At 42.5% G+C, this 27,151-nt stretch overlaps 1 protein-coding gene across 6 annotated transcripts in view; it reads left to right on the forward strand.

The window, feature by feature from the left end:
* Positions 1-27,151, forward strand: part of SDC2 (syndecan 2) — a 120,476-nt gene that overhangs the window by 65,703 nt on the left and 27,622 nt on the right. The window contains exon 1 of one of the 6 annotated variants that reach the window (XM_081505159.1): positions 12,165-12,585. The exons of the other annotated variants lie outside the window; for them this stretch is intronic. The gene's annotated coding sequence lies outside the window, so the exon portion shown is untranslated. Of the gene's footprint in view, positions 1-12,164; positions 12,586-27,151 lie in introns of those variants that run through there. 6 annotated transcript variants of the gene reach the window in all.

The raw sequence follows: 27,151 nt of genomic DNA on the forward strand, positions 1-27,151 counted from the left end.
GGACCATTGAACATTTCTGAAAAGGGAAGTGGAGGAGTGAAACTGTTTAAAGATAAGCTTGACTTGCTATGTTTATGAGTACTTCTCATGACATTAGTATAACTTGCTATTTCCATAGCCCTAATGACCAGTAATAATTTAGTGATTAAACCTTTCTGAGAATTAGGTTTTTGTCTCCATTTTTATGTCTCTCTAAGTCAGAGTACAGATAAGTAGTTCAGTCCTGACCCTGCAGGAGGAGAGGTAGAGGAAACTCAATAGGTCTTCAGCCAGATTCTAACCAAGCTGGAATTAATCCAGGAATAGTAAGTCAACTTTTCTCTTCTCGCTACTACTGACCTTCCTAATGTGAAATGAATTGTAAATACTTGGGGAAACAGAAACACCTATGTCATGAGTTTTTGAGTTGTATCCACCTTGATCTTAAAGATGACAAAATATTGAAAATTGGTACTCCCCTTTAGTGTTCATTTGATTCTGTAACAGCTTTATTGAGATATAATTCTCATGCTCTACAGTTCATCCATTTAAAAAGTACACAGCTCAGGGGGTTTTAGTGTATTCAGAGTTGTGCAGCTATCACCACACTCTAATTTTAGAACTTTTTCATCAAGCCCCTGGATGAAGACCAGTATCCATTAGCAGTCACTTCCCTGCTGCTCCTCAGCCCCACGCCATTCTCACCTCATCTCTCACGCCTCCCAACTCTAGGCAACCACTCATCAACCTTCTGTCTCTATAGTCCAGTTGATATTTATTTAAACTAGTAGTTTACAGAATGTTACCAGAGATTTTAGCATCAAAAGACCTGGGTTCAAACCCCAGCTTACTAGTACAATGACCTTCAGAAAAAAAAATTGGCTTTGTAAGTCTGTTTTCTTACTTTTAAAACATGAAAGCTACTTCACAGCTTTTTGTGAAGATTAAAGGACGTTTATATAAAAGTATTAAGTGAGGTATGCCTTCCACAGGAGGCATGTAACTAAATTATTAAAGGGTTTCAAATATTGATCCTTTAAAATAGTTGGTGAAACATAATACAATGCGTAACAAATGTCTGGATACAAAAGGACAGAGTTTATGTTTTTAAGGCTATAGTTTTATTGTCGGTGTGACTTTAGGGTTTGACTTTTAAGATGGAAGAGTGCTTCTGGATTTCCCTGTAGAACCAAGTATAGTGCTACTTAAAGCTATTTTTGGATCACAGACTCCTTGGGGAATTTGATGAAGGCTGTACACATACACTTGATTTCATTTTTTTTTTTTAAATCAGGCGGCTGATGGATCCTTTAAAACTATCTATATACTCCCTACATAGTATATTAAGAGCCCTTAGTCTTTTAAAAGAGAGAAAATAGCTCTTCAAAGCTAGAGTGAACAGTCTTACACATTGGCAGAAAAGCACAACCTTTAACTTGAAGGGTATTTGTTGACCTTCTGGTTTTTAATATCCAGGTCAAAGCATGCCCAGTATGTGTTTGGCCCAGCAAAGTGGACTTTCTTCTAGGCACAGAAATGTACACACATCTCACATAGAGAAGAAATGGAGGGTGGTGTCCCTGAAAGACATTGCTGGGGAGAGGAAGGAAAAACAACCAGAGCATCTGTCATATTGTAAGCAGTGCCCCCTCACCCACCCCCTGGGCCTGCCCATTTTAGAACCCTTGTATAAACAAGCACTGGATTCTCACAGGTCCGGGGGGAAGCGAGAATTCACAGCAGCCTTACTGTGTGTGAGCGGGATGGCCTTGATTGAGTTTATTCTCCAGGTAGCTGCTGCTTGATACCGCTCCACTCTTGTTTCATCGTGGTTCTGTGGCCTCGTGGTGTGGCATCCCTCAGTAGATTTAACAAAGTTCTTACCATCTCAAAACAGCAGATTTCTTCCTTATCATATCTATTTTCCCAGTTCCTTCCCTTACCTGGAAATGTTTATTATTGTGGGAAAATATGTGGGTACCAGCAGTGAAAGGATCTGACGAAGAACAAAGCCCATGGGGTTGTGTTGGGGAGAAAAGATGAGCTGAAAACGAAATGAATACTGGTGAACACAGAATGGCCAGGTGGCCCTGACAAATAGGAAGACCACTTGCTGTCCAATCTTTGGATCATAGTCCTCTATCAGATAGGTTTTCCATAAATCTTTTCTCCAGTCTGTGGCTTCTCTTCTCATTTTCTTGACTGTGTAGTTTTCAGGGTAGAAGTTTTCAATTTTAATGAATTATTATCAATATGTCTTCCATGGATTATGCTTTTGGTATTGTTTCTAAATAGTCTTTCTCATACCCAAAGTCATTTAGATTTTCTCCTGTGTTATCTTCCAGGAGTTTTGTGTTTGACATTTAGGTCTATAATCCATTCTGGGTTAATTTCTCTGAAGGATGTAAGGTCTGTGTCTAGACTTTTTTTTGGCCTATGGAGCTTCACAGGTGGCACTAGTGCTAAAGAACCCACGTGACAATGCAGGGGACCTAAGAGACGCGGGTTTGATCCCTGGGTCAGGAAGATCCCCCGGAGGAGGTTATGGCAGCCCACTCCAGTGTTCTTGCCTGGAGAATCCATGGACAGAGGAGCCTGTTGGGCTACAGTCCATGGGGTCATAAAGAGTTGGGCACGAGTGAAGTGACTTAGCAACTCTAGCACCATTTGACGAAAAGACTGCTTTTTCTCCATTGTACTGCCTTTGCCTCTTTGTTAAAAATCACTTGACTACACAGTTGACCCTTAAACAATATGGGTTTGAATTGTGCTGGTTCGCCTATATGTGGGTTCGTTGTTTTTTTTAGTAGTAAATATTACAGTCCTGCACAATCCATGGTTAGGTTGAATGGCTGGCGTGATAGACGGAGAGGGAGGATACAGGCAACAATGGATACAGAGAACAAACTATAAGTTGTGTGTGGATTTTCAACTGCAAGGAAGGTTGTCACCCCTAATCCCCTGTGCTGTTCAAGGATCAACTGTACTTCTCCATCTGTTTCTGGGCCACAACCTGTTAGTGACAGAGGTGGTACAGTTATTGAACTGCCCTGCCTCCGTTGCTTGCTCTCTGCAGGCAGTGGTCAGCCAGGGAAGCCAGAGGGTAGGGGGCTGACATGGCGGGGGTGGGGTGGGGGGTGGCGGGGAGGGGGGCCCTGTGGTCTTAGGAGCTCTGGGAGTTTCCGAGGAAAAAAACTCATTGTTGCCAGGGTAAAAGGGAAAGGTTCTGTAATAGAATAACAATGAGTCTAACACTCATTTCCTCCTCTTCCTCAGGTTCCCCACACTCTCCTTCTTACTGATAAGATAATTAGAACAAAATTCTGTGTAACTACTAGAACCAGGGATTCCTCTGAAACAAATATAACTGATAATCCTCACCTTTGATTCTTCATTCTAGGGCAACCTAAAATACAGTTAGGGCTATTTTCAAGCAGAGCTGTTGTGCTTAAATTACCCCACTTCTCTCGCTCTCTGTATCTGCAGGCTGATCTCAATTCCAGATTTCCCACTTGGGGACTTGGATGGTTCTGCTATTTGGTGATAGGTTAGTAAATGAAAGAAAGACATTCACTGTGGAATTCCATTCTTTTTTTTCTTTTCATTTGCCCCACCAATATCACTTAACTTTCTGGCTTCGGACCATCCTTTTCACATGCCTGCATCATTTCTAATCTCTTTTTCTGGCTCTGTGCTCTTTCCTTTTTCACTATTCTGGTCACGTGGTAGACATTTTCCTTGGATGCTCTGTTGGTATCCCAAACACCAAAAACAACATTGGCTGGTCTTCTCCCACACATATCTTTTTCATTGCTTTTTCTATAAATGGTGTCAGGAAGATGTCTCTGCTGCCAAGCCTTACTGAAATTTCCAATCTTGAGACCTTATAAACCCCTCCTTTGTCCCTATTTCATTATCTTGCTCTAGAGTAATCTTCCTGATAGCCTTCCATGAAGGCTTCCCAGCTCTTTCTAATCCACTCTTCTAAGGATCTCACTTCCTGCTCCCAAATTTCAAGTATGCCAGCATCTTGGTTGTTCTTTCACAATTCCCAGTTCAGAGTTTGGGCATCCTGGGCTGGCACTCAATATCTTCAGTTTCCTGGTTTTTAAACCTAACTTTCCTCTTATTTCTAGTACATTTCCTCATGCTCTTTTCTACCTAACTGAGTGTTCTTTCTGTGTCCCACCCCATTTCATATAAATATCTTGCACTTTTTTGCTTTTGTGTCTTCATTCTCTTCTAAGCTAGTGGTCCTCAGACTTCAGTGGGCATTAGAGCCACCTGGTAGTCTGGTTACAGCACAAATCACCGAGTCCCCACCCCGGAGTTTCTGTTTCAATAGGTCTGGGGTGCGGTCTGAGAATCTATGGTTCTAACAAATAACATCATGCTAAATGCTGGGCTGGATGAAGCACAAGCTGGAATCAAGATTGCTGGGAGAAATATCAACAACGTCAGATATGCAGATAACACCATCCTTATGGCAGAAAGCGAAGAACTAAAGAGCCTTTTGATGAAAGTGAAAGAGGAGAATGAAAAAGTTGGCTTAAAACTCAACATTCAGAAAACTAAGATCATGGCATCTGGTCCCAACACTTCATGGCAAATAGATGGGGAAACAATGGAAACAGTGAGAGACTTTATTTTTTTGGGCTCCAAAATCACTGCTGATGGTGACTGCAGCCATGAAATTAAAAGATGCTTGCTCCTTGGAAGAAAAGCTATGACAAACCTAGATGGCATATTAAAAAGCAGAGACATCACTTTGCCAACAAAGGTCCGTCTAGTCAAGGTTATGATTTTTCCAATAGTCATGTATGGATGTGAGAGTTGGACTATAAAGAAAGCTGAGTGCCAAAGAATTGATGCTTTTGAACTGTGGTGTTGGAGAAGACTCTTGAGAGTCCCTTGGACTGCAAGGAGATCCAACCAGTCCATCCTAAAGGAAATCAGGCCTGAATATTCATTGAGAGGACTGATGCTGAAGCTGAAACTCCAATACTTTGGCCACCTGATATGAAGAACTGACTCATTAGAAAAAAACCCTGATGCTGGAAAAGATTGAAGGCAGGAGGAGAAGGGGATAACAGAGGATGAGATGGCTGGATGGCATCACCGACTTGATGGACATGAGTTTGAGTAAGCTCCGAGAGGTGGTGATGGACAGGGAAGCCTGGCGTGCTGCAGTCCATGGGGTTGCAAAGAGTTGGACACAACTGAGCGACTGAACTGATGAACTGAACAAACAACTGGGTGATGTTGATGGTACAGAACTCCACCTTGTACCTTGAGTACTGGTCTTCAAAGTAATTTTCAAAGCTGACATGGAAGTATTACAGTCCATATTTAATACATTTGGGTTAAATTTAGCTCATAAGAAGCTTGTCCGTTATCCACATCTGTGCACTGGAGTTCGTGTACAGCAGTGCTAAAATGGAGTTTTGAACTTAAAAATGTGTATAATTTAAGCTCTTACTCTGTGCCAGCTGACAGGCCCTTTGCCTGTAAAAGCACTGTTGAATTAAGGGTTATACTTCTGTTTCCTCTCTACATGCTACATGAGGATACTTGTCATCTTGACTCGTGGGCCACAGATGGCCTTGCTCTGTCATTACAAACCAACAGGCTCTACAGCCAGTCAACTGCCAATTAGCAAACTACAGGGCTGTACACTGAAAGTAATGCCAGCATCTTGGTTGTTCTTCTGTTCTCAGGCCTAGGTACAGTCTTGTAGCTTGGTGGCTTTGTAATTACACCCTTTTAAAGACTCAGGTGTCCCCATTTGTCCTGATGAGAAGGCTTTACAGTTTAGTCTTATTTTTAAATGTAGGGATCTGTCCTTGTCCCATTGAAAAATGGATGTGTAAGCCGCCTGTACCATCATCAGGGGGTAGGAAAAGAGCAGGTAGGAAGGTGGTGTGGCCTCCAGCTTGTTAAAGCCACTTCTGTGCTTTTCACTTTGCAAGGGCAAGTCCAAGGGTGCATAAGTTTGAGGAGGGTGTCTGGAAGATAACCAGAACCTAAAAAAAGACACTTCACTCGTCTTCTCATTAAGTTACAGTCTCTAGGTCTTGACTGCAGTCCTTTTAACTTCTAGCCTATGGCCTGGCCTTATGCAGGGAGGTAAAGGACCTCGCATTTCAAGGGGCTTCTTTTGTAAAGTATTCTAAAGGGAAAGCCTGAAGAGTGCTTGCTGCTGAGTGAATGTGCCTAAGATGTACATACCTCGGAACTTTTCATATCTAACCCCAAACAAAACATTCTGAGGAAATGTCTTCTGATTCTAGTATCTTTTTCTGTGGTTCATCTTAGAAGTATTCTTATTTCTGTGTAGGTAGGTGATGAGATTGACCTTGCTGGTGCTTTGGGAAAGTGCCTTGCCCATTGCTTTGGAAGTTGAACCTTGTGATCCATTAGAACACTGACTTCATGCCTTTTGTTGCATTTTAGTCATTCTCTGTCCATTTTTTACTTCACAAACTTTGATAAGTTAGCAAGTGATGGGATAGGTATCTTTTTCTGCCCAGGTATATTTATTTATTCTTTACAGTTGTACACTGAGGAAAGGAAAGTAGTTTTTAGGAAAATAGTAATACATTCTGCTGCTGCTGCTAAGTCGCTTCAGTCATGTCCAACTCTGGGCGACCCCATAGACGGCAGCCCACCAGGCTCCCTCGTCCCTGGGATGCTCCAGGCAAGAACACTGGAGTGGGTTGCCGTGTCCTTCTCCAGTGCATGAAAGTAAAAAGTGAGTGAAGTCACTCAGTCATGTTCGACTCATCGACCCCACGGACTGCAGCCCACCAGGCTCCTCTGTCCATGGGATTTTCCAGGCAAGAGTACTGGAGTGGGGTGCCATTGCCTTCTCCGTGTAGTGCATTAAACATGTACAATAAAGGCATAGAGCGTATCAAGTATTTTAATTACAGTTTTTTATAAATGAATATTGTATGACTGAATTATTGTATGAATGAATAATGTACATTAATACACTGAGGCCTTATTTCTGAAGTTTGTTTTTAGAAATGAGATTACTGTTTAATAATAGTCTGGTTAAGTGTATACATTCGCCATCTATAAGTTCAATTTTTTAAAAATTCTCAGAATTTTTTTCTGGAGGTGAAAGTTTTATTAGAGATGCCCAATCTCTTATTTTATAGGTAAGTGCAGTGAGACCCTTTGTTTCTTGTTAGACAAGAAACGGAATCTCTTTGGGCTTCCCCAATGGCTCAGCAGTAAAGAACCTGCCTACAGTGCAGGAGATGCGAGTTCAATCTCCGGGTTGGGAAGATCCCCTGGGGGAGGGCATGGCGACTCACTCTAGTATTCTTGCCTGGAGAATCCCATGGACAGAGAAGCATGGCCGGCTACAGTCCATAGGGTTGCAAAGAGTCGGACACGACTTAGCACGCACATGCACGCATGTAGTGAGGCCTTGGTAAATCACACTGATTTCTGAAACCACCCTGAGAGTCCAACTCAATCTTTTATTCAGATGATATCTCAGGGTCCTGTGGAACTGTCTTACTGAAAAGAATCTTCCATGTTTCTGTGTGGAAGAAATAAATTTAGGCTGAGTCTTAGTTGACCATGTTTCTGTGTGGAAGAAATAAATTTAGGCTGAGTCTTAGTTGAGTAGCGTTTTGGATAAGCAGAGCATAATACACGTAAAGCCTAGCACTGGGTTCTCAGGTGGTCTTGTTTGTTGCCGTCTTGTACAGTTGTCCTACAACTGTAGTGTTGAGAGCGTCGCCCTGAGGCTGTGTCTCAGGCTTCCCTGACTCCCATTGTCCTCCTGTCACACATCACACACAGACTGGGGAAAACTGCCTTTCCTTCCACCAGCCCTGCCCTAGGTGTATCTGATCAAAAAGACCTCACAGGTAATGGTCATGAAGAAACTGAAGACATTTGGAAAGTAATGGTGTTTCCCTTGGGGGTGGGAAGGGAAGGGCCCAGGGGTGGAAGACTCAGGGATCAATCACCCAGAGTGTTGTGGAGTTGAAGTTCTGCAGCCAGTTGAAATACCTGAGTTGTCACTCCCTGGAAGACTCGTGCTGTGAGTGAAGAAAGCCATACGCATGATGCTCTGGAGATCGGGGCTTGAGTCTGCCTTCTTTTCTGCCCCTTACATCACTTATTAGCTGTGTGGTCTTGAGTAGGATTCTAGACTCACTTTTTCTTTTTTTTAACTTTTTAAAAAACTTTTTATTTTATATTATAGTTGATTAACAATGTCGTGATATTTTTAGGTAGACAGCAAAGTGGTTCAGTTGTATATATACATGTAACTGTTCTTTTTCAAATTCTTTTCTCATTTAGGTTGTTACATAAAATTGAGCAGAGTTCCCTGTGCTATATAGTTGGATATTGCACCTCTTTTTTAAAATTTTTAAAATTTATGTAATTTTAATTGAAGGATAATTGCTTTACAGTGTTGCGCTGGTTTCTGCCAAGCATCGACATCAGTCAGCCATAGGTATATGTATGTCCCCTCCCTCTTGAACCTCCCCATCCCACCCCTCTAGGTTGTTACAGAGCCGGAGTTTGAGTTCCCTGTAGAGTCACTTTCTTTTTTTGAAACAAAAGATCTTATGTATTTATTACCAAGCCAGCTCACTCATACAGAAACACTGAAACAACAAATCATTTTCCCGGTAAAGCACATTCAGCTGTCCAGACAGTACTGATGTTTGCGCAGCGATATGGGAAGATGCAGGTGACCTTGATACAGCATATATATGTGTGCCAGCTCCGTGTGCGACTCCTGATAGACTCAGCTCGGTGCTTCTCCGGTGTCTCCTCTTGGAGTTGTACCTGATTTTGTTACGCGTTTTCATCCAATCCGTTGGGGCGTTGGGACAGTTCTGCTTTTGTTTCTGGGCCATGAATTGCTTAATCCTGAAAGTCTTGTGAGAAGACTTGGTGAGGACAGAGAGAAGAGAAAGCATCTCTTGGCGGAGAAAAAGAGGAAGCACCCCTTTGCTGCTGATGGTGCCCACTGCCTGGTCTCTCTCATCTGGGTGCCAGGAGCGTTAACTGCCTCACCTGGCTGTGGGAAGCACCCCATTGGATGATGTGGAGGTGTGGCATAAAGCGGACAAATGAAATGTCTCGTGTTTTATCATGGTAATTATACTGGTTATAGTGTTTATTATATTGGTTGACTTTATTGTGGGTTTCTTAGATGCTTTCTCTTAAAGAAATTGGGAATCTTAATTTGAAAGCACAGTTCACGTAAAAGCGTTAGAGTTGACTTTGGTAAATTCATGAACTTAAACACTTAAACTCTCTCTCAGCCTTTAATTATTTCTTGATTGTTTAAGAGCATTTAATTTGTCCTAATGCCATGGCGTTATAAAACCGTTAATAGTGTTATGGCTTTGGAAGCAAAGGCTGCAGCTAATTCCTTAGAATGATAAGAAATATTGTGAAAGGGTTTTGAGTTATTCTACTCACAGTATTTCTGGGAAAATAATGAAGTATTAACCATTACCGATTTTATTTGGGCATGTTTTACATGTCTAAAGAAGCTTTTATAATAACCGTTGTAGTTATTAGGTTCATGTGAAAGATAGCTGATAAGCATATGTAACACAACAGAAAATATTTTTGCTGATCTTAGTTTCCCTAAGATGTTAGTTGTCTTTTGTTTTAAGTCATTCTGACCTTGCAATTTGAGAAGCTTGGGCATTATTTTCATACGTTAATCCCATGGTAAGCATTTATATTTAAGGAGGGGTGTGTGTACGTGTTTGTGTATGTATGCTCAAGTATATCTTTATTTCTGTCTATGTAGTGAAAATTTTGTAGTAAGTTGTCATGGCTATAACAGTTTCTATCAAATGTCATCAAAGTCTGACTTCAAGAATTCTGGTAGCAAAAAGATAGGGAGAATTCTCATTTCTCAGTTGCAGTTTGAAGAGAAAATGGTTTCATAATGACTTCTTATGAAAGTCTTAAGTTTTGGCATATTCTGCCATCTTTATTTTGATCAAGTGTTCACAAGGGTAATTTAGTAGTCATAGATACTTTTTTCCTAAACTTATTTTTTCCATAAAAGCCTCATCACACAACTATATTCTGAGAAATGGAGCGAGAGTAACATCTCTTCAGTACTGACTATGTACCAGGCACTGTTACCTATGCTGCTGCTGCTGCTAAGTCACTTCAGTCGTGTCCGACTCTGTGCAACCCCATAGACGGCAGCCCACCAGGCTCCCCCGTCCCTGGGATTCTCCAGGCAAGAACACTGGAGTGGGTTGCCATGTCCTTCTCCAATGCATGAAAGTGAAAAGTGAAAGTGAAGTCGCTCAGTCGTGTCCTACTCTTAGCGACCCCATGGACTGCAGCCTACCAGGCTCCTCTGTCCATGGGATTTTCCAGGCAAGAGTACTGGAGTGGGGTGCCATTGCCTTCTCTGGTATAATCTTCACTTTTTAGGAGGGGAAACTCCTGTGAACTTTTGCTCTGCTTCAAACCTTGGTCTGCATGTCTGTATTTTCCCCACTGCTTCCTTTTGTGCATGCTCAGTTGCTCAGCTGTGTCCAACTTTTTGCCACCCCATGGACTGCAAAGGCTGCCAGGCTCCTCTGTCCATGGAATTTTCCTGGCAAGGTTACTGGAGTGGGTTGCCATTTCCTACTCCAGGGGATCTTCCTGACTCAGGGATCGGACCTATGTCTCTTGCGTTTCCTGCATTGGCAGGCAGATTCTTTACCACTGCACCACTATTGCCCACTCTTTATCTAATGTACTACTAGTAAAGGTGGTTCCAAACTTGAAGGAGTTTTCTTTGTCAACTTTCCTTTAAAGGCGTTTTCTGACCATAGTTCAGGCTGCCATTTTGGAAAAGTGGGTCTCTTCTGAGTTTTCTCAGTTTTCTTTGCTTTGTCTTAAAAGTTGTATGAGGTAGGGGCTAGGTAAACCCAATCTGAAGCAAACCCTGTGGGTTTTTCATCTCTTACTCAGAAGTACTTAATTACTCTTGGCACATCCTATAGTGAAAGAATACATCTTGTGGGGGTGGAAAATGAAATGGTAACTATAATGAATAAAATTGTTGGCCAGTCCAACAAGTTGGTTTAAACAGAAGTGGGGAGGAAGCAGCTCAAGTGAATTTGCTTTTCATAATGTACCTTTAAAACATCATCAGAATTTGTTGAAGATCCTAAACAGTCGTCCAGTTGCTAAGATGGTTGGGGGTGAGTACTTGGTGATAAAGCCCTGAAGCTCCGTCTGTATTAGCTAGACAGTCAAGGTGGCTGGAGAGGTGATGTATGTGGGTCAGACAGCTTCAATGACTTGCCTGAGGGAAAACCTGGAGGTGGGACTCTCACTTGGTGTTCTTGATTCGTAGGTGGGAAATAAATACCACAGAGATTGAGTTAGAGGCATCTTTTCTTGTATCTGCAGGTTTGAAGAATGTGAACTGGTTTGCTACTGTAAATTGAGTGTGAGTCTGTTGAAGCCAGGAGCTGGTTGGTGTAGCCCGGGTGGAGGACCAGAGCTCAGGCGGCCATTTTGGAAAAGTGGGTCTTTACTCCTAAGGAAAAAATAGGGGGAAAGTTAATTCATTCAATAAACATAAAAAATAAATAAATAAATACATAAACATGCTCTGAATGTTTTCTGTGCTTAGTAGGGAAGCAGGTGATGAGGGAAACTCTTCGTCTGTGGGGATAGGAAGACATAAGTCAGAGTGTAATACAAATAAGAGTCATGAGGAGTGATGAAAAGTCATTATGTGATCAGGGAAGGGTGAGGAGTTAGGTGTGGCTGGTGCTTAGGTGGAATGTTCTTTCATGTTCACTCTTCCTTCTTCCTTCTTATTAACTAAGCCTAGAGATACTTTCCTCCATGAAGGTCTTTCCTGACCCCCTATCCCAAGACCAGGTTAGATTTCCTTGTTGTGGGGACGTAAAGTTCAGTATACCACCCCTAGCAGACATCTGCCCCCTGGATGATAGCTGACTCTTACCTGACTTTAAGCTCCTGTGATAGGAAGGGCCATGTAGACACAGCACCCTTCAGTAGGTTCTTAAGTATTTGCTAAATGAAGCTATAAATGTTGGAATATAGTTGGGGAGGGCCCTGTAATAATAACAGATATTTGTTGAATGCTCATTATGTGCCAGGCAAGGCTGAGTCCAGGCTCTTAACCAGCATCCCATACTGCCCTGAGCCTTTTTGTGAAAGGGAACATCTGATTACTGGTGGTCTCCAGGGATGTTGCCATTCCAGATAATAGAGGATCGCAGTGATATTTTGGGGATAGAGTCTTCCATTTGTAAAAACATCTACTCTAAAGACAGCTGTCTAGAAATATTTAAATGATTCTGTTCTATTTAATATATGCTTGGCTTAGAGCAGAAAACAAAACAAACAAACAAAAAACAGAAGACACAGGCCCTGCCTTGAGGAGCTTATATTCTGCTGAGCATAGACATAAAAGTAAAAATTATTTTGGCTAGAGAAAAGTAAGTGAGAAAAGTTAAAAAGGTGATGTGATAGACCTATAGACCTATGCTATCCAGTATGGCGGCTACACACCACGTGAACGTTGAGTACATGAATCACGACCACTCCTCACTGTGAAGATCTGTAAGTATAAGATGCACACTGCCATTTAGAGACTTAGTATGAAAAGAAAATTATCAATATCCCAATTTTTGCATTGATTGCATCTAAAAATAAATTGCTTATGTTTTTAGCTGCTAAGTCATGTCCAGCTCTTCTGTGACCCCAGGGACTGTAGCCTGCCAGGTGCCTCTGTCCATGGGATTCTCCAGGCAAGAAAACTGGAGTGGGTTGCCATTTCCTTCTCCAGGGGATCTTCCCAACCCGGGGATTGAACCTGTATCTCCTGAATTGCAAGCAGGTTCTTTACCGCAAAGCTGCCAGGGAAGCCAATTGATTTTGTATTGGGTTAAATAAAATATAATAAATAAACAACAGGTGAAATATGCTAGACACCAAAGGACAAATATCGTATATTCCACTTATAAGAGAAATAATCAGATTCCAAAGACAGAAAGTAAAATCGTGTTACCAGGGGCTGGAGGGGCAGGAAATGGGGAATTATTGTTTGATGGCTACAGAATTTCAGTTTGGGATGATGAAAAGGGTCTGGAGATGGAAGATAGTCATGGTTACTTGACAGTGTGAATGTACTTAATGCCACTGAACTATACACTCCCCACATGGTTAAAATGGTGAAATTTATGTCTATTTTAACCACAGTTTTTAAAAAGCCAAATAGATGAATTTAATTGGAAAAATTTCACTGCTAAAAATTTTAAATTACACATGTGGTTTGCATTATAGTCTTTTCAGAGTGTGTTGGGATAGTGAGTAGTGGGTAAGACGGGGTCATGAAAGGCCTTTTTGAAGAGATTTTCTAAAAGAAAGATGAGTCCTCTGAAATGAGAAGGAATTGACCACACAGAAGCCTGAGGGAGAGTTTCAGGCAGACAAAGAGCTAGTGCAAAGATCCTGTGGTGGACACAAGTGGGAATGCTTGTTGTGGGGGGGTGGTGGCAAGTGAGATGAGGATGGGAGCAGATCCTGCAGTCCAACGGGCCGTGGTGAAGAGTTCAGATACTACTTCTGCTCAACTTGAGAACAGAAACAAAGCAATTGAAAAATGCAAATTCTGTATAGATGAAACCATACAAAGTTGCTGATGTTTCTGACCTACAAAATGGTAATTTCCTCTGATCAGACCTCATAGTGGGATTTGTTTCACCCATGATATGCCCTTTCTGCAAGCAAAGAATGCACTTTGATTGTTTCTAATTACTCATTCTTTGGTGGCTTCTTCAGAGGATAGCACCCCATCTTGTTGGCTTGCAGAGCACAATGCCTGACAACACGTCTGTGTGGGAACAGAAGAAAATCTAGATGATCACAAGCTGACACTGTCACAAGTAATAATAATAATAATAAAAAAATCTTGAAGGCAGTCTCTGGAATGTTTCCTATTTTATAAACCTTTGTCTTGGTCAGCTTGGTGAGTTTTGGAACCTGGATGAACAGATAATAGTATCATTAGTACTTTTGCATCTCTTGTCTCTATCAAGTCACCGGGGGCATTTATTATTATTGCACAGGGGGACTTTTCCTTCTGGAAAAGCCTTGGCTCAGGACAGGTAAAGTGTAGGGTTGGCCCTCCCCGTAGTTGGGGAGGGTTGTTAGGAAGGCAAGTTGGGGTGCTTTAACCTCATATTAAAGGCCATCAGCACCGGCTCAGGTCATACCTTGGCCGTGCTCTGCTTCCTGAGGCCACTAAGGTGGCCTCGAGTTGTGTTATTACCACCTCTCCTGGAGCAGGGACCCGAGGACAAGGAGAGGTGAGCCCACCAGAGGTGCTGCAGGCCAAATCTTTTTCTTAATCGTCTTTGGTTCCAGAGCCCCTGGTGGAAAATGTTTGTTCATATTAAAGAGGAAGATGGTTAATACCTAAAATCTTTCATTTTGTGAAAATGGTCTCTGGGCTTCGAAACCTCCCTGGCCACCTGCTGGGGACCATTGAGTCCAGCCAGGGATAAAGATTACTGCCTTGGGCTTTGGGGCATCTCAGGTGGTGGAAGGGGAAGAGGTGAGTGCAGATTCCTCAGGCTGTGTGGAGTGTTAAAAGTTGTCTGTACTTTGCCTTCTGAGCCCCCGCTTTTGCACAGCTCTTTGAGGTTCTGCAACTCTCTGTTGGTCCTGCCTGTGAGGGGGATTTCCTTGTGTGTGAAACCTTTTCCTCCTTCAGCACTCCCTCCCTTCCTCCATTGGGGCAGAAGCTCAAGGCCTGGGGAGTGGAAGGAGAGGATGAGATGAATAGGGAAAATAGCATGGAAGCATATACACTAACACGTGTTGCTGCTGCTGCTAACTTGCTTCAGTCGTGTCCGACTCTGTGCGACCCCATAGACGGCAGCCCACCAGGGTCCACCGTCCCTGGGATTCTCCAGGCAAGAACACTGGAATGGGTTGCCATTTCCTTCTCCAATGCATGAAAGTAAAAATTGAAAGTGAAGTCGCTCAGTCGTGTCCGACTCTTAGCGACCCCATGGACTGCAGCCTACCAGGCTCCTCCTGCCATGGGATTCTCCAGGCAAGAGTACTGGAGTGGGATGCCATTGCCTTCTCCCTAACATGTGTTAGCCAATGGAAATTGGCTGTATGACTCAGGGAACTCAACCTGGGCCTCTGTAACAACCTAGAGGGGTGGGAGGTAGGTTCAAGAGGGAGAAGACTTTTGTACCCTTATGTCTGATTCGTGCTGATATATGGCAGAAATCAAACCAATGTTGTAAAGCAATCACCAATCAATTAAAAATAAATAAATATAATTTTTTAAAAAGTTGGCTGGATGTGCTGTGCTCTCCTGGGATGACTGGACATCTTTTCCTGGTAGCCTAGGTGCTATGCAAGCTAATTTTCTAAACACAGTAGAAGCGTGTTATGTAATTTTTGATGTCTGAGCCACAAAGTAGGAATCTGTCTCGTAGTTTCCAGAAGATCTCTCAGCTCTGCATATTGTGATCTGTTTCTGTGGGTCACTGTTGTGTCATCTTCGTTTACTGTCAAATGGTCAACTGATAGAAGTCATGAGCTGCGTTCATTCACCACTTTCTAACCACACGAGGAACTCCATATTCGGGTAGCTCATATGAAGGTGGAGTTGGGTTTAGGATAGTTACAGAGCCTTTCCTTTATTTTTCAGTCCTGAGAAGCTTGTTTGGTTTGTTTTATATAAAGGTTAACCAGATCATTGTGACCCCGTGGTTTCATTATGACACAGACTAAGAAAGTTGTGTGACTCCCCAGAGTGGCCTGAGTTTGAGGAACAGTCATTTTTTTTTTAAATCAATAACATGGTAGGTGATCTGCCTAAAAGAGCAAATCTACACAATTATAAATAATCATGCATTGAGTTTTTATTTTCCAGTTTACAATGCTGGCTCACACGTTGTCTCTCTTTAATTTTCCCATGAAATCTGGGAGACAGGCATTGTTATTTTCTCATCTTACCCAAAAGGAGATGGACTAAGCCTCTGAGTTTCTGTCTGGGGGCACTGATTTCAGGTTGGATTCTCTTAAGCCCCTTCTAACTCCCGTGTTGCCTAACTGTGTGGTGCATGGCCCAATGGACTATAAAAATCCAGTCATTCAATGTAAGGGCAGGAATCTGTCACCCATCAAGTTTCATTTCTGATTCTCTCCCTAGAAGCGTCACTGGCACGTCCTGCTTGCTCGGTCTCCAGGCTCATCAAATCTCAAACCACCCGCTGTGGGAACCCCATGCCTGCTGCTTCCTGTATTTCTGAGTCAGTGAAGGACTCTACCCTTCATTCCAAACCTGGGTGTTAGGGTTGTATGTGAGTGATGGTGGACACACCATGTGATCACTAAAGCTCAGGATTCTCCAGCTATAAAATGGGGCTAATTAATACCTGCCCTATGTTGTGAATATTTTGAGGTCTCATCCATTTAAATTTGGCACACAAATGCACTGTAAGGATAGCAACCACTATTGTCATTTTAAAAAGTCATTATATCCTCTTACCCCTCGTGTGATCAGTTGGCAGGTCCTACAGATTCTACCCACATTAATACCATCCAGTCTGTCTGCCTGAGACTTCTTACATAATTGCTGCCATAATTTGACTCATCAACCGTGGCTCCAGTCCAGCCCCTCTAATCCATCATCTGCACTATATCCAACTTGATATTTCCAAAAGCACAAATTTGAACTTCTCCTTTAAGCCTCTCATTTACTTACAGAATAAAAATTCTTCAGTTTCTCCCCAAAGGCCCTTCACAACCTGCGCCTTTACACAGCCTCCTCTCACTATCATTCCTATTCCTGGACACACACACTACCCTCCACGGTGTAGAACTGAGGCTCCTCTGAATAACCTCCCATCTGATCTTGGTCCCCTAAAAGCTGGCATTCTCCAGTTTCCCTTCTTCCCTCCCTCCCCTCAAACCTCCCCCCACCCTCACCCCATGCCTAGCTGGTGTCATCTCACCTTCAGCTTCATGGTCTCAGTACTTCACATAGCATCCTGCGTGCAGTAGGTGCTCAAGAAGTGAACAAATTAACTCTTGGTTTCAGTGGATACAGGGTGGCCAGGCACCTTTAGCCTTGGGTCTTCTCAACTTTCCGGCATCTCTGAGGAGTTGGCAAGGCAGTACCACAGACTGGATCTTTAGGAAAGACCCTGGATGGGGAGCTGAGCCACAAGGAGACCTGGAGTCTGCCCTTGGGAACTTGGGGTGAAGAGAAATGAGGTCACTGTCACCATAATTCATCCACTTTATCACTCTAAGGAAGCCTACGTATGATTCATGTATATATAGGCAGCGGGCTTCCCTGGTAACTCAGCTGGTAAAGAATCCACCTGCAATGCAGGAGACCCCGGTTCAATTCCTGGGTTGCGAAGATTCCCCTGGAGGAGGGCATGGAAACCTGCTCCAGTATTCTTGCCTGGACAATCCCCATGGACAGAGGAGCCTGGCGGGCTGCAGTCCACGGGGTCGCAAAGAGTCAGACACCACTGAGCAACCAAGCACAGTATAGCGTGTATACAGCAGCAGCCGTCTCACCAGGAATTTATCCTGAGTTGTCACTTGACTATTCGGAATTTATTCCAGAATTGTCCCTAAATATTCCTGGCAGAAGCAGCCATCTACATCCTCCCCCTACCCTCAGCAAAACCAGCTGGGAGGGATCAGCCATGGTTACCATGTCCATTAGCCAAAAAGTAACAAAGCCGGGCCTGCTGGCCCTACGGGCTGTAGGCTCTTAACCTGCTGTGACCGAGATCACACCTGTCCAGAGTCATCTGACAGCTTTCCACAGAAGGTTGTGAGGTGTTAGTCTTATTGTTTTGTGAGAAAGACATTGAACACTTCTGTCCATATGTTATGGTGTGGAAAACTCAAGAACCATCTAGAACTTACTGCATTACATGTTATGTTCGAAAGAAATCCAAGCCTCTCTCGTTCATGAAAACTGTGGGGATTCGCTTTGTCCCTTCCTAAATAAGATGCCTCTGCTACTGCTAAGTCACTTCAGTCGTGTCCGATTCTGTGCGACCACATAGACGGCAGCCCACCAGGCTCCCCCGTCCCTGGGATACTCCAGGCAAGAAAAAAAGATGCGAAGCCTGCTAAATGTGTTCCTGAGCAGGTTTTGACATCTCTGGGTTTCATTGTTGTTGTTCAATTGCTCAGTCGTATCTGACTCTTTGTGACCCTGTGGACTGCAGCATGCCAGGTTTCCCTATCCTTCACTATCTCCCAGAGTTTGCATGCTCAGATATATATAAGTGCCTGGAAAAGGACCCCACAGTCTACCTGCTGTGGGTCTTAGAAATGCAAACCTGTCTTGAGAGAGAAGGCTGTGACCAGGGGAAAGGATTTATTCTCTAAGACTCCAGTTGCTGTCTTTATTGGTTGGTTTGTTTTAGTCAACTTTTTACTGAAGCCCAGTGCCTTCAGGAAAGGACACAAACCAGAAGTGTACAGCTTGAATTTGCAAATCACCCTTTTCATATATTAATATAGAGTAATTTCTAGGACTCAAGGGCCACCACCAATTTCTTACTGAATTAAATGGAGGGAAGGTAAGGATGGAAATGGGAAGTTCTGAATCCTTTTCCCTTGACACAGCTGTTTGATGTGTTACTTATGTGCTCAAGGAGGTAGTTTCGTTTTCCTGGTGCTAATATTTGAGCCACTCACAGTCTGTAATTTCTGCCTCCAATTTGGTTTCTTTTGCCTTTTAAACGATGAATCCTATGAAGCCCCCCACCCCATGTATGAACATGGCCTGCTCCCGTCTATGTGTGTCAGATACTTGTTTGTCCAAAGAAAGGACACCTAAGAGTTTATCTGCACACTTGGTTCTGATAAGGGAGTTCTTATCTAAGGTGGATTTTCCCCCCCTTGTGAAGATGACTCTCTTATCCCCATGTCTTTCCCTTTTCTGTCTTCAGGGGTGGAAATTCTTTAGGGCTGTAGTTTGTCTCTCAAATTCATGACCTTCTTTTCTTCTGGAAGCTTTGTCTGATCACCTCACCTCTTCCCATGCGGTACTTTGTGGGTCCAGTTAGTTGAAGCAACTTAACACAGGCTGTTGTACTTTTCAGTGAAGTTCAATCTGCTCTTCCTCCCAGTGAGGAAAACATCACTTTCTTGACCCATTAGTGATGAACTGTTTACCTTATGATCAGCCTCGGTGTCACATGAAATGTTTTCAACTGGAATTGTCTCCCCCATTACCCTGAAACTTTTTAGTTATAAAAGTTCTTAAATATACATAAAAGTTGAAAGACTGTCCTCCACCTGAATTCAATAATTGGTAGTCATATTTGCTTTATTTACATGTAGATTTTGGAGGGTTGTGCTATTGATAGTAAAATTAGTCCATCAGGATAGTTCATGCCTGAGACCTTCTTTATATGAACACAGTCTTACCCAGAGAGTTAATTCTAGGTCTATACTGTCTTCTAATATCCAGTCCACATTCAGGTTTTCCCAGTTGTCCTAAGAATGTCTTTTGTAATTTTTTTCAAAACCAGGCTATACCAGAGTTTTTATTTTCTGTAGTTTATTAATGCATCAGAGACTATCTGGGTGATTGTGATGGCTCAGGGGACAGAACAATGGTGCAATCATGTAGACAGTTCCCCAGGAGAAGATTGCATTTACCTGCGTGTTGTTGGCAGTTTCCTTACTTGCTTGATGCAGCGATGGAGGCAAGAGTGAATGAACAAGCGTGAATGCAGACACCCATCACCACTGTGAATGGACCACTTATCAGTCCTAGAAGTCCAGAAGGTCCCATTTATTTCATGGAGCTAATTGTATCTGCCATTGCTTTGAGGCAGCCATATACGCACGTTTTTGGCACCTAGGAACCATCTCGTGTGTGCTGGTTGGCCAAAAACGTGTTGTTATTCTGGAAGGGAGCATAGCTCAGGAGAGATATATGGGGAAGAATTCTCCAGAGATTTGGATTTCATGATAATTAATAGAGTTTATTTGGGGGGAGTACATGTTAAGATGTACAGAATAATTGAACAGATAGTATGTAGTTTCATATATCTCCCAGCACCCCCTCATTTCCTTTATTGTTGCACACTTTGGTTGTAATTAATGAACCAATATTGATACATTATTATTACCTATAGTCCACAGTTTGCATTCAGGTTCACACTTCGTGTTGTATATTTCAGTGGGTTTTCAAAAAATGCTTATTTATTTACTTGGCTGTGCCAGGTCTTAGTTGCAGTACACAGGATCTTTAGTTGTGGTATGCAAACTGTTAGTTGTACCATGTGGGGTTTAGTTCCGTGACCAGGGATTGAACCCAGGTCCCTGGCATTGGGAGTGCAGTCTTAACCATTGGACCACCAGGGAAGTCCTCCTTCTATGGGCTTTGACAAATGCATCATATCAATATGAACAATTACAGTTTTCTACAGGATAGTTTCACTGCCCTAAAAATCCCCTGTGTTCCACCTGTTCATCTGTTCCTCCTTCTCCCTGAACATCTGACCTTTTTACTGTCTCCAGTTTTGCCTCTTCCAGAATTTCACAGTTGAAATCATACACTGTGTAGCCTTTTCAGACTGACTTTTGTCACTTAGTAATATGCATATATGTTTCCTCCATGTCTTTTAGTGGCTTGCTAGCTCATTTTAGCTTATCACTGAATATTATTCCATTGTTTGGCTGTATCACACTTTGTTTATCTAGTCACAAAGCTTACTGTTATTTTTAAACAGATGATAGAACTTTTTGGCACATAGTAGGTGTTTGGTTAATCAATAGTTATTAAATGGCTTAGATTGAATCCTTACTTTTTTCTGACAGGTGTGTAGTGCAAAGGGAGTGTTGTGATGGAAAAGGCAATTCTGTGTTAGGAACTGATTTCTGCTAATGTGCAGTTATCATTTAAGGAGAGAGCATTTAACCCCACAGCTGCTTAGCCCAGCAGCTGCAGACAACTTTGATATGCCCAGGCTTCTAACAACAGTTTAAACATTCTCCCTAGCATTGCAGTGTCCAATACAGTGGCCACTAGCCACGTGTGGCTATTTCCACTTAAATTCATTAAAAATAAAATAAAAAATTCAGTGCCTCTGTCGCACCAGCCATATTTCAACCAGTTGATAACTATATGTGTCTAGTGGCTTCCATGTTGGGCAAAGCACATCTAGAACATTGTCATCATCACAGACAGTTTTGTCGAACAGTCCTGATCTAGAGCATTCAAATAGAAGGATGGGATTGGAGTTGACCAGGCCGATTCTGGTTTCTCTGTAAGGCTTAGCTGTTTTGGGCTGCAGCAGTTTTACAATGGAAGAGAAGAAGGACAGAGATTTGTCTGCTGAAGCAAAGTTGCTTAAAATAACTTACTAGGGATAAAAAGGCTGCCCAGAGCAGTGAAGCTGTGAAATCCTCCTTGTGTGACAACCCCAGGAGGCCCAGCTTGACAAAGGTTTAGGCCCTTGATCAGCTAGTGTTAAGGACTTTTACAGAACTCTGAGTTCTTGCTTATTTAGTTTGGTGGAAAAGCAGGGGCCTTCTCTAATTTGAGGGGTTGGGGTGGGTGTGGAAAGGGAGTTAAACTTCTCAACTAATAAGTTTGCAAATTGTACATGCATCCCTGAGTAAAATCCTGTGGTCCTTGGATTCCAGGAATGTGAATCTTGAACGAATATCACATATTTGCCACAGAAATTGTAACTCTCTCCCTTGAAATCGAAATTACTCTTAGTTGGGAGCAAAAGAAAATGGCAGTTAAGTTTTCTTGTGTGTGTGTTTTCCTTCTTTTTTTGCTGGCTCTTGAATTTGATCAGATCTAATTTCATTCACATGGTAAGTGCCATGCTGACACAAAGTATTATGGGCTGTCAGTCTGCTTAGATCTCAGTTCTGTATTCATTTTATGTATGGCATTTTACTGAAGTCTTCAGGTTTTTTTCTTCTACATAGAAGTCCAGATAACAGACATTATATGAAATTGTGCTTTTCCTTAATGCCTAATCCTGAAATTGGCTGTTGATTCTGGTGAGGGTTTTTACTATAATTTTCAACTGAAAGCACCAAATTGCTCTGTTTGCACACTGCAGCTTTAAATATTGACTTTTCACCTTTTGGCATGCTCAGGCTTCTAAAGGGCCTCATGTGGAAAGGCAAATTTGACAGAATAATGTATCAACCAGAATGCCTGTGAAAAGGCTTAAAATATTCTGGTATTTGGATGTCCAGTCAGGATGTGACCACTTGGAATCATGACTGTCTATAAACACAGGCTTAGAATTGATAGTTTCTCTAAGAATAGGCACAGAGAAAATAGTATATTATCTTGCAAATGAAGAACTGGAAATGCCAGACCTCAAATGAAGACGGATTTCCCTTTAATCTTTCAGCTAGTGTCACCTGCTAAACAATTCTCAGAAGAGTTGCTGAGATTTAATCAGTATTTAATAATTATTGCATTTGTTCAATTGACTTTGCTTTAAAAACTAACACATCGGCCCTCGAATAAAAGGCAGGATAATGGATGGATTTCTTATATTTACTATGGTTTTCATTTAATTTTAAAAAGTATATTTTAATTCAGACACTGTTTCGTGTTAGCAAAGTCTTGAGAAATTGATTATGGTTTCTTCACATGGGGTTGTTTTCTTAAAGCCATGCAAGGGGAAAGAATCAATATTAGAGCTTTCCGAGTGGCAGCTTTATACAGAGCCCCCCAGCGCGATTGATTACAGCTGTTTTTGTAAAGGATTTAAAAAGAACAATCTGTATTAAAAACCGCCTTCTTTGCTATGAGCTTGAACAGTTCCAAGTGGGTTTCCATGGGGGCTGCACTGCAGGTTGACCACTTGAAGGGCTTGTGGCCACACCGGCAGGCCAGGGCAGTCGGATGGGAAAAGGCTATTAGGTGAGGGGGTGTCGGGGTGCATGCCAAAGAGGTTACCGTGGCAGCTGCAATCATTCAGCTCACTTCCTCAGCCTCCAAAGCAGGAGAGGCAAGAAGCAAGTGACTTTTCTACCAGTGGTGTGTAAAGCAGCCGGAAAAGAGAGATGAAAGTCAGTCTCTGTTCCAAAGCATTGACCAAAGGCAGGTATGTTCAGGCCAAGTAAGGAGGCATCGAAACGGATAGCCCCCAGCTTCCACACCCCCAACTGCTGCCTGGAGGCTGGTGAGGAGTGGACGCGTCTTCTGTGGGTCTCTTACACCGAACACCAGGAGCGAGCTCTAATCAGGCTGCCCGCTGATGTGGTCCCAGTTAAATAATAAACTCCACTCTGTGCGCAGAGGGTTACATCTGGAGCAGTTACATCTATCCGAAACCGGTCCCATCTTGAACGGCTGTGACAGGACCAAAGTGAGAGACCATGAATGTGGGCTGGGCTCCCCGGGCTTTAATTCTCAGTGAGACCTGTGCTCTTTCGGAAATGAAGATGTAACAAGCAGCCCTGGGTGGCTGTCATCTGAAAAGGTGGGGCGTTTTACATAGACCTTGCCATGGGTTGCTTTGCAGAAGGCATTTGCAGGCCTGGGGTGGCCCATTAATTTGGGAAGAAGTAAAAATCCTGAGGAATGTGGGAATTTTTAGAAAATATTGTTACATTTAGTACCCATGAGTGCTAAATCACCCCGTAGGCCTTTGGTATGGCTTGCTTTAGAACTGATGGAATCAGTTGGTAAGCAGCTTTTGTTATTGGGTTTACTTGGGGGAAAAAATTCCTTGAGATGATCTGATATGTTTTTGACTCCCAACTATTAATATTTGCTTTTCTTTATCTCCTGTATTTTTAGAAAATGAAGTGCTATTTCTCTTATGAAATGTGCTTATGAATGTGTGTTCCAACTGAGACTTTTAATTATCACTAGGGAATTACCATGAATCGGCCTCACTTGGGTGCAAAAAACAATAATGATAGGCTCTTTTCGAAAAAATATATTCTTGAAAGCATTTCTTAAATATTATTTTTTAATTGAGCATGTAATTTTACCATCTTGCAGGCTCCCCCTTTCCCTTCATCTTCCATACCCTTGTATCGTAAGAGTATATGATTCTATCAACAGGATGTTGGAATGTCTCCATAGATGCTGATGGAGGTAGACCAGAAAGACAGAAGGCAGCACTGGGTGGTGGAGATTAGGTTACCTTTTGGAGTTTTGAAGTTTTTTTCCCACGTGTTAGTTTGAACAGCCAAAAAAGTGTTTATCATTGTTGGAAAAAAATATGACTGTCCACACAGCTTCTTTCCTCTTCCTTTGGTAAGATTGTAAATGTTATCTTCAGATAAATAACTCATAAACAACACTCAACAACACCAACATGAGTGCTTTCTCAAATGCATTCGCATAAGAGATGGCACAGGTCACGTGACTGTAAACGTACTCCCTGTGAAACAGGTGCTTTTGTCTGGGATCTCAGGTTTCATTTCTTGTGGAATTTTATGCAGGGTCCACAGTGGATTTCGCAATCAGTCTCTAATATCTTTAAATCTTTGCCTGCTTCCTTTGTTAAGGAAATCATTTCTTTAAAGGCTGCTTGGCCTTCACTGTTAATTGGTTGAAGAGTTTGGTCAGGAAAAATTCCTTTCTACAACAAAAAGAAATACAGGGCCAGGGGCTATGAGTCTTGGGCAGAATCAGGATGTTTTTCTGGGAGATAATCAAGAAATGTGATTACCTTCAGCTCCCAATACAGCCACCACTGTGACTTGGCACTTGGTATTAAAAATCCACCCTTCAGAACAGTTTGACTTCAGTTTTGAAATCTGTGGTCTCATCACCTTTGGAGGTATCTCCTTCTGTCTAGCTTTGTTCCTTTTATTTAGATAAGTGCTGTCACGATTTCAGTCTTTCAGGGTAAGGAAGTAGTCACGTGTCATTTTCTTCATTGAAAAAGTCTCCTACATCAGGTAGTCACATTGGCAACCCAAGGCTTTCTAGAATCAGCAAAAGGAGAGATAGAACAAGAGGCTCCCCTTACAGATAGACAACATCGATGTAACAGAGTGAAGTGAAGTGAAACTCGCTCCATTGTTTCCGACTCTTTGCGACCCCATGGACCGTGCAGTCCGTGGAATTCTCCAGGCCACAACACTGGAGTGGGTAGCCTTTCTCTTCTCCAGGGGATCTTCCCAACCCAGGGATCGAACCCAGGTCTCCTGCATTGCACGTAGAATCTTTACCAGCTGAGCCACCAGGGAAGCCCAAGAATAGTGAAGTAGGTAGCCTATCCCTTCTCCAGGGGACCTTCCTGACCTAGGAATCGAACCGGGGTCTCCTGCATTGCAGGTGAATTCTTTACCAACTGAGCTATCAGGGAATGTAACAGAATGGGCTCTGAAAACCAGGAGCAACTCGAAACATCTTCTGGGCTCACTGGTATGTCAGCCCTGGAGTGTGTCCAGGGCACAGTGCTTCCAGGTCATGTAGTGGCCACTGCAGCTGGGGACTAGGCTGAAAGGGAGCTTGTTGACTGGGGCACCGGCAGCCACACCTTGACGTGGAGTGTCTTCCCTGCTTTAAATAAGCCAGAAGCAAAGAGTAACTAATGAGCTGGGTAATGAGACCCAGGGCATTTTAGAACCTAGAATCTTGTGATTAAATATCCATTTTACTAGACCTTTCACCTTTATGGCTTCAGATTAACTGGATCAGGAGTGGCCAAAGCACTGTGGTGTGATTCTGGGGCAGCTTCCTGAAGTGTGCACTTTTTTTAGTGTTTGTCACTTATACACCTGTGTACTTCCATGATGCTTTCTTTAGGCTCTTTATACATGTGTGTACCTGTCTGTTTAAATACATTAGCTGTTAAAAGTCCTGTTGATGTTTGGAAGCTGGTTCCTGGCCATTTCCATTATTTGTGTCTTTAGCAGCATATATATGTTGGGAAAATATAACAGTAATTAGGAATAAGATCATTCACAAGCCACCACCCTCACCAATTAACTCTTCATTTTTCTGTTGATTTGAAATTTTTAGAGTTGTAATATTAGAAAATATTAAAGCAATATATACTTTTAAAATACAGTGTGTTGTCCAACATTTTTCCTCATTGTTCTGTGGGATATGATTTTTAATTCCTATGTTGAGAAAATTAATGTATGATACATAATTGACATAGCTATCCTTCTATAGTTGCATTTACATTGTCTCAGTGGTTTTGCCTTAATTCAGTAGTAAACATTCCACCTCGCCTTCTTTTTAGAATATTTCCTTAGGATAATTCCTGAGAGTAGAAATATCTGATCAAATGGTAGAAAAGAGTTTGTATCTTCTTAAAACACATTGCCAGTGTGCTTCCCAAAGGGCTCATGCCCATTTCTGTAAGTTGGCATCTTTTACATGCAGCTCTTTTTTATAGGCCTGTAGTAAAGTGTCCATAGCAATGTTCAATTTCAGTGCTAGCTTAGACCTGAAATAGGCTCAGTTGAAAATTCCATCCACCAACTGCCCCTCATCTCTTGAGAGCAGGTTCATTCTGCAGCATTAGTTGGAGCCTGGCAGGGCCTGGTCTGCCCTTTGGACCTAAGGTTGTTCCCATTTTCTTGTCCCATAGGCATCCTGGGGCACTCCGTCAGCTCCCATATAGGGTGGAGAATATATATGGCTGTGCCTTGGGGCTTAAAATTGTATCAGTTGAAAAGCGTTTAGAGTGAATTATTAAATCTAAACCAGAGCCTCTTGGCTTCCTGTGCTTGACTTGGAATCTGTTCCATTATGGTAGTTTTTACAAAACACTTCTGAATGAGAAATACATTCCAAATCTCTCACCCCCCCCGCCCCCCTTCTCCTGCCAAACACCACCAGGAAACAGAATCTGGTTATTTCAGTTAGAATATATTAATCCTGACCTTCTCCAGCCTTTGGGACTTTTCAGGTTAGGCCCACACGGCTTCTATTTTTACTCTAGTCTAAACTGTGGTCATATGGATGGCAAAATAAATACTAGAATATTTTAGTTCGGGAGGGAGAGAGGCAGCAGTGCTTATAATAACATGGCAGCAAACCTCTCTCTTCCCTCTGTTTGATATTCCAAAAAAGGAAGAAAGCGCCACTCAGAGCACATCTGTAAGTCATGAACATTTTCCTTTTGTGTGTCATGCATATTCAATATAACCCCCCTCC

The sequence above is a fragment of the Giraffa tippelskirchi genome, chromosome 6 (genome assembly GCF_054371585.1).
Source record: "Giraffa tippelskirchi isolate mGirTip1 chromosome 6, T2T-mGirTip1v1.2.pri, whole genome shotgun sequence".
Lineage (NCBI taxonomy): Eukaryota > Metazoa > Chordata > Mammalia > Artiodactyla > Giraffidae > Giraffa > Giraffa tippelskirchi.